This window comes from Colobus angolensis, unplaced genomic scaffold (assembly GCF_000951035.1).
Source record: "Colobus angolensis palliatus isolate OR3802 unplaced genomic scaffold, Cang.pa_1.0 Scaffold352, whole genome shotgun sequence".
Taxonomy (NCBI): Eukaryota; Metazoa; Chordata; class Mammalia; order Primates; family Cercopithecidae; genus Colobus; species Colobus angolensis.
This window is the reverse complement of record NW_012116844.1, coordinates 1,268,190-1,276,411: the sequence shown is the minus strand read 5'-3', so window position 1 is coordinate 1,276,411 and position 8,222 is coordinate 1,268,190. Positions and strand designations below refer to the sequence as shown.

Below are 8,222 nucleotides of genomic sequence, written 5' to 3'. Positions count from 1 at the left end.
GCCAGGATGGTCTGGATCTCCTGACCTCGTGATCCGCCCGTCTCAGCCTCCCAAAGTGCTGGGATTACAGGCTTGAGCCACTGCGCCCGGCCTAGAACACCAAATTTTAACAACTATCTACACACAGGAAAGCACCACCACAAGAACCAAAAATCAGGCGAGCAATCACAGTACCTTGTTTTAACGTCAGATTGCCAAAAGAGGCATTGAGGAGGGCAGAAGGGACAGTATTAAATGCTGATGCTATTCATCCCCTATCACAGTGCAGCAGCCATGTGGGGTGGAGAGAGAATCTGTGCACTTTGGGGAGGTAGAGCACAACAGTGGGGGGACTTAACAATGAACCCAGAGCTGCCCTGTCACAGTAGAGAATAAAGCCATGCTGGGCTCAGCCAGCACCCACACATGGAGGGAGCATTTGGACCAGCTCTTGCCAGAGGGAAACTGACCATCCTAGTGGCCGAACTTGAGTTTCTTGGGAATCCTCAACACCATGGGCTGAAGGGCTCTGGGGTCCCAGGTGAACTTGAAAGGCAGTCTAGAACACAAGGACTCCAATTTATAGACTATTTGTAGGGTTAGGTTGGGCTTAAAGCCAGTGAACTTGGGAGGCATGTGACCTACAAAGATGCCACCTGGTAAGGCAAAGGGAATGCTTGTGCCAACCACCCCCCCCAACCCCAGGAAATGCAGCTTAGCAATGAAAGTGACTCCCTTCTGCTTAAAGAGAAGAAAGCAAAGAGTAAAGAGGACTTTGTCTTGCATCTTGGATACCAGGTCGGGTACAGTAGGATAGGGCACCAAGGAGAGTCATGAGGCCAACTATTCCAGGCCCTCGCTCCTGGACATTTCTAATCACACCCTGGGTCAAAAGGGAGCACTCTGCCTTGAAGTAAAGGACCCAGTACTAGAAGGACTCATCAACTGCTGACTAAAGAGCCCTGGACCTTGAATAACCACCAGTGGTATGCACGGAGTACACTGTGGGCCTGGGCTCTGAGACATGGGGGCTTCAAGGGTGACTCAGTACATTTCAAGCTATGGAAGCTATGATGAAAGACTCCTTCTGCTTGAGAAAATAAGGGGGAAACATAAAGGTGACTTTGTCCTGCATCCTAGGTATCAGCTCAGCCACAGTGGGGTAGAGCAACGAGCAGGCTCTTGGGGTCCCTGAGCCCAGGCTGAGACTTTTGGACCTGACCTGGGTCAGAGGGGAACCCACTTCCCTGAAGGGTGAGTCCCAGGCCTGCAAGCATTCACCACAAGCTGAAGGAAGAGCCCATGAGCTTTAAGTCAGCATCAATGGTGTGTACAGGCAGAAGCCCTCATGACCCAGTCGTGGTGGGGGCCACAGGGAGAGGCTCCTCTACCTATGCAAAGGCAAAGGAAGAGTGGGAAGAACTGTGTATCATGAGTTGAGTTTCAGCTTAGCCATAGCAGAAAACATCAGGTAAAATGCTAAGGTTTTTTACTCTCATCCCTGCCTCCCAGATAGCATCTCTGAACACACTTGGGGCTTGGGGGAACACACCACCCTGAAGGAAAGGGCCTTGGGAAAGGCCCAGTGCTGTGCTGGCTTCAAGTCTGACTGGGTGCAGTCCCAGTGGTAGTGACCACAGGGGTGCTTGAACAACACACCCCCAGTTCCAGATGGCTCAGCAGAGAGAGAGAGAAAGAGACTCTGTTCCTTTGAGAGAAAGTAAGGGAAAAGAAGAAAAGTCCCTGCCTGGTAATCCAGAGAATTCTGGATCTTATCCAAGACCATCAAGGTGATACCTCTAAGAGTCTACAAAAAACATAGCATTATTGGGCTTGGGGCCCCAGTGCCTTCAAATACGTAAAAAGTCTTCACAAGAAGGACGGCACAAACAAGTTCAGACTGTGAAGACTATAATAAATACCTAACTCTTCAAAATCTAGACCCTTATAAACATTTACAAGCTTCAACACCAACCAAGAAAACAACCTCACCAAATGAAACAAATAAGGCACCAAGAACCAATCCTGGAGAAACAGAGATATATGACTTTTCAGAAAGAGAATTCAAATAGCTGTTTTCAGAAAACTCAAATTCAAGATAATACAGAGCAGGAATTCTGAATTCTATCAGATAAATTTAACAAAGAGATTAAAATATTTAAAAAGAATCAAGCAGAAATTCCGGAGTTGAAAAATGCAACTGACATGCTGAAGAATGCATCAGACTCTCTTAATAGCAGAATTGATCAAGCAAGAGAAATAATTAGTGAGCTTAAAGACAGGCTATTTGTTTTTTCTTTTCTTTTCTTTTCTTTTTTTTATCATGCTTTAAGTTCTAGGGCACATGTGCACAACGTGCAGGTTTGTTACATAGGTATACGTGTGCCATGTTGATTTGCTACACCCATTAACTCGTCATTTACATTAGGTATTTCTCTAATGTTATCCCTCCCCCATCCCCCTATTTGAAAATACACAGACAGAGGAGACAAAAGAAAAACACACACACACACACACAATGAAGCACACATACAAGATCTAGAAAACAGTCCCATGGGGGCATTTTAAGAGTTATTGGCCTTGAACAGAAGAAGGAGATGGGTTAGAGAATTTATTCAAAGGGATACTATCAAACAACTTCCCAAACCTAGAGAAATATATCAACATTCCAGGACAAGGTTATAGACTAGCAAGAAAATATAACCCAAAGAAGACTACCTCAAGGTACTTAACAATCAGATTCCCAAAGATCAAGGATAAGGAAAGGATCCTAAAAGCAGCAAGAGAAAAGAAACAAATAACATACAACAGACCTCAAATGTGTCTGGCAGCAGACTTTTCAGTGGAAAACTTACAGGCCAGGAGAAAGTGGCATGCCATATTTAATAAGCTAAAGGAAAATACCTTTTACTCTAGAATAGTGTATCTGGCGAAAATATTCTTTAAGCATTGAGGAGAAATAAAGACCTTCCCATATAAACAAAAGTTGAGGGATTTCATCAACACCAGACCTGTCCCATAAGAGTTGCTAAAGGGAATTCTTTTATCTGAAAGGAAAGGATGTTAGCAAGCAATGAGAAATCATCTGAAGGTACAAAACTCACTGGTAATAGTAAGCACACAGGAAAACACAGAATGATGTAACACCGTCACTGTGGTGTGTAAACAACTACTGACTTAAACACTCAATGATAAAGCAAAAATAAAAACTACACCAGCTTTTTTCAAGACATAGTACAAAAAGAAAAAATCAATGAACGAGTGGATGAAATTAAAGTGAGAGTTTTTATGAGTTTTCTTTCCGTGTATATGTCTGTCCATGCAATCAGTGTTAAGTAGTCATCAGTTTAAAATCATGGGTTATAAGACAGTACTTGCAAGCCTCATGGTAACCTCAAATCAAAAAACATGCAAGGAATACACAAAAAATAAAAAGCAAGAAATTCAAACCACCAGACAAGTCACCTTCACTAAAAAAAAAGAAAGAAAGAAGAAAGATAAGACTGTAAAACAGGCTGGGCGCGGTGGCTCAAGCCTGTAATCCCAGCACTTTGGGAGGCCGAGACGGGTGGATCATGAGGTCAGGAGATCGAGACCATCCTGGCCAACACGGTGAAACCCCATCTCTACTAAAAAAAAAAAATACAAAAACTAGCCGGGCGAGGTGGCGGGCACCTGAAGTCCCAGCTCCTCGGGAGGCTGAGGCAGGAGAATGGCATAAACCCGGGAGGCAGAGCTTGCAGTGAGCTGAGATCTGGCCACTGCACTCCAGTCTGGGCGACAGAGCGAGACTCTGCCTCAAAAAAAAAAAAAAAGACTGCCGGGCGCGGTGGCTCAAGCCTGTAATCCCAGCACTTTGAGAGGCCGAGACGGGTGGATCACGAGGTCAGGAGATCGAGACCATCCTGGCTAACACGGTGAAACCCGGTCTCTACTAAAAAATGCAAAAAAAACTAGCCGGGCGAGGTGGCGGGCGCCTGTAGTCCCAGCTACTTGGGAGGCTGAGGCAGGAGAATGGTGTAAGCTCAGGAGGCGGAGCTTGCAGTGAGCTGAGATCCGGCCACTGCACTCCAGCCTGGGCGACAGAGCCAGACTCCATCTCAAAAAAAAAAAAAAAAAAAAGACTGTAAAACAACCAGAAAACAAATAACAAAATGGCAGGAGCAAGTCCCTATTTATCAATAATAACACTGAATGTAAATGGACTAAACTTTCTAATCAAAAGATGTGTGATGGCTGAATGGATTAAAAAAAAACAAGAACCAATAATCTGTTGCCTACAAGAAACACACTTTACCTATAAAGAGACACATAGATGGAAAATATAGTAATAGAAAAAAATACTCCATGCCAGTGGAAACCAAAAAAAAGCAGAAGTAACTGTACTTATACCAGACAAAATAGATTTCAACACAGAAACTGTAAGAAGAGACAAAAAAAGGTCATTATATAATGATAAAAGAGGTCAATTCAGCAAGAGGATATAATGATTGTAAATATATATGCAGCCAACACTGGAACACCCAGATATATAAAGCAAATATTATTAGCACTAAAGAGAAAGATAGATATCAATACAATAATAGTTGGAGACTTAAACACTCTATTTTTTTTTTTTTTTTTTTTGGAGATGGAGTCCCACTCTGTCACCCAGGCCTGAGTGCAGTAGTGTGATTGCGGCTCACTGCAACCTCTGCCTCCTAGGTTCAAGCAATTCTCCTGCGTTAGCCTCCCAGGTAGCTGTAACTACAGGCAACTGCCACCATGCCTGGCTAATTTTTTTGTATTTTTTAGTAGAGACAGGGTTTCACCATGTTATCCAGGCTGGTTTTGAACTCCTGAGCTCAGGCAATCCACCCTCCTCAATCTCCCAAAGTGCTAGGATTACAGGCATGAGCCACCATGCCCAGCCAAACACCCTACTTTTAGCATTGGAAAGATCTCTGGGACAGAAAATCAACAAAGAAACATCAAACTTAATCTGTACTATAGAATAAATGGAACTAATAGATATTTATAGAACATTTCATCCAATGGTTGCAGAATACACATTTTTCTCTGCAGTGCATGGATCATTTTCAACGATATACCATATGTTAGGTCACAAAACAAGTCTTAAAACATTCAAATAAAACTGAAATAATTCCAAGTGCCTTCCCTGACAATGAAATGAAACTACAAATCAATAACAAAAGGGATTTTGGAAACTATACAAACACATGGAAATCAAACAATATGCTTCTGAATGACCAGTGAGTCAATGAAGAAATTAAGAAGGGAACTGAAAAAAATCATGAAAGAAATAATAATGAAAACACAATATACCAAAACCTATGGGATACAGCAAAAACAGTACTAAGAGGAAACTTTATAGCTACAAGTGCCTACATCAAATAGAAAGAAAAATTTCACATAAATAACCTGATGAAGCAACATAAAAAACTAGAAAAGTAACAGCAAACCAAACCCAAAATTAGTAGAAGAAATAATAAAGATGAGAGGAAAAATAAATGAATTTGAGATTAAGAAAACAATACAAAGATCAATGTAACAAAAAGTTGGTGTTTCGAAAAGATAAATAAAATTGACAAACCTTTAGCCAGACTAAGAAAACAAGAGAAAGACTGAAATAAATAAAAATCAGATACAAAAAAGGAGATATTACAACTGATACCACAGAAATTCAAAGAATCATTAGTGGCTAACATGAACAACTATATGTCAATGAATTGAAAAATCTATAAGAAATAAATTTCTAGACGCATACAACCTACTAAAATTGAAACATGAAAAAAATCCAAAACCTGAACTGACCAACAAAAAGTAACGAGATCAGAGCCATAATAAAGAGTCTCCCAGTAAGGAAACCCCAGGACCCACTGGCTTAACCGCTGAATTCTACCAAACATTAAAAGAAATAATACCAAGAGGGGTGTGCCCAAGACGGCTGAATAGGAAGAGCTCCAGCCTCCAGCTCCCAGCGTCAGTGACACAGAAGATGGGCAATTTCTGCATTTTCAACTGAGGTACCGGGTTCATCTCACTGGGGCATGTCAGACAGTTGTTGCTGGTCTGCGGGTACAACCCTGCCAGCGAGACCTGAAGCAGGGCAAGGCATCACCTCACCTGGGAAGCGCAAGGGGGAAGGGAATCCCTTTTCCTAGCCAAAGGAAATTGAGACACACAACACCTGGAAAATCGGGTAACTCCCACCCTAATACTGCGCTTTACCAAGGGTCTTAGCAAATGGCACACCAGGAGATTATATCCCACACCTGGCCCAGAGGGTCCCACTCCCACGGAGCCTTCCTCATTGCTAGCACAGCAGTCTGAGATCTAACTGCAAGGCAGCAGCAAGGCTGGGGGAGGGGTGCCTGCCATTGCTGAGGCTTAAGTAGGTAAACAAAGCCACCTGGAAGCTTGAATTGGGTGGAGCCCACCACAGCTCAAGGATGCCTGCCTGCCTCTGTAGACTCCTCTTCTGGGGACATTGCATAGCTAAACAAAAAGCAGCAGAAACCTCAGCAGAGGTAAATGCCCCTGTCTGACAGCTTTGAAGAGACCAGTGGATCTCCCAGCACGGATGTTGAGATCTGAGAACAGACAGACTGCCTGCTCAAGTGGGTCCCTGACCCCTGAGTAGCCTAACTGGGAGACATCTCCCACTAGGTGCAGACCAACACCTTACACCTCACATGGCAGGGTACACCCCTGAGACGAAGCTTCCAGAGCAAGAATCAGACAGCAACACTCACTGTTCAACAATATTCTATCTTTAGATACCCAGGCAAACAGGGTCTGGAGTGGACCTCAAGCAAACTCCAACAGACCTACAGCTGAGGGTCTTGACTGTTAGAAGGAAAACTAACAAAAAGAAAGGACGTCCACACAAAAACCCCATCAGTACATCAACATCATCAAAGACCAAAGGCAGATAAAACCACAAAGATGGAGAAAAAGCAGTGCAGAAAAGCTGGAAATTCAAAAAATAAGAGCGCATCTCCCCCTCCAAAGGAACACAGCTCATCGCCAGCAACGGAACAAAGCTGGATGGAGAATGACTTTGACAAGTTGAGAGAAGAAGGCTTCAGTCAATCAAACTTCTCAGAGCTAACGGAGGAACTACATAACCAGCGCAAAGAAACTAAAATCCTTGAAAAAAGAATGGATGAGTGGATAACTAGAATAATCAATGCAGAGAAGACCTTAAAAGAACTGATAGAGATGAAAACCATAACACGAGAACTATGCGACAAATGCACAAGCTTCAGTAACTGACTCGATCAACTGGAAGAAAGAGTATCAGTGATTGAAGATCAAACTAATGAAATGAAGTGAGAAGAGAAGTGTAGAGAAAAAAGAGTAAAAAGAAATGAACAAAGCCTCCAAGACATACGGGATTATGTGAAAAGACCAAATCTACGTCTGATTGGTGTGCTTGAAAGTGATGGGGAGAATAGAACCAAGTTGGAAAACACTCTGCAGGATACTATCCAGTAGAACTTCCCCAAACTAGCAAGGCAGGCCAACATTCAAATTCAGGAAATACAGAGAACACCACAAAGGTATTCCTCGAGAAGAGCAACTCCAAGACACATAATTGTCAGATTCACCAAAGTTGAAATGAAGGAAAAAATGTTAAGGGCAGCCAGAGAGAAAGGTTGGGTTACCCACAAACGGAAGCCCATCAGACTAACAGCGGATCTCTTGGCAGAAAATCTACAAGCCAGAAGAGAGTGGTGGTCTATATTCAACATTCTTAAAGAAAAGAATTTTCAACCCAGAATTTCATATCCAGCCAAACTAAGTTTCATAAGTGAAGGAGAAGTAAAATCTTTTACATACAAGCAAATGCTTAGAGATTTTGTCACCACCAGGCCTGCCTTACAAGAGATCCTGAAGGAAGCACTAAACATGGAAAGGAATAACCAGTACCAGCCATTGCAAAAACATGCCAAAATGTAAAGACCATCGATGCTAGGAAGAATCTTCATCAACTAACAAGCAAAATAATCAGCTGATATCAAAATGAAAGGATCAAGTTCACACATAAAATATTAACCTTAAATGTAAACGGACTAAACGGTCCAATTAAAAGACACAGACTGGCAAATTGGATAAAGAGTCAAGAACCATCAGTCTGCTGTATTCAGGAGACCCATCTCACGTGCAGAGATACACATAGGCTCAAAATGAAGGGATGGAGGAAGATTTACCAAGCAAATGGAAAACAAAAAAAAAGC

At 42.6% G+C, this 8,222-nt stretch overlaps 1 protein-coding gene across 1 annotated transcript in view; it reads right to left on the bottom strand.

The window, feature by feature from the left end:
- LOC105519573 (coiled-coil domain-containing protein 7) overlaps positions 1 to 8,222 on the bottom strand; it is a 137,009-nt gene that overhangs the window by 59,207 nt on the left and 69,580 nt on the right. The window lies entirely within an intron of this gene.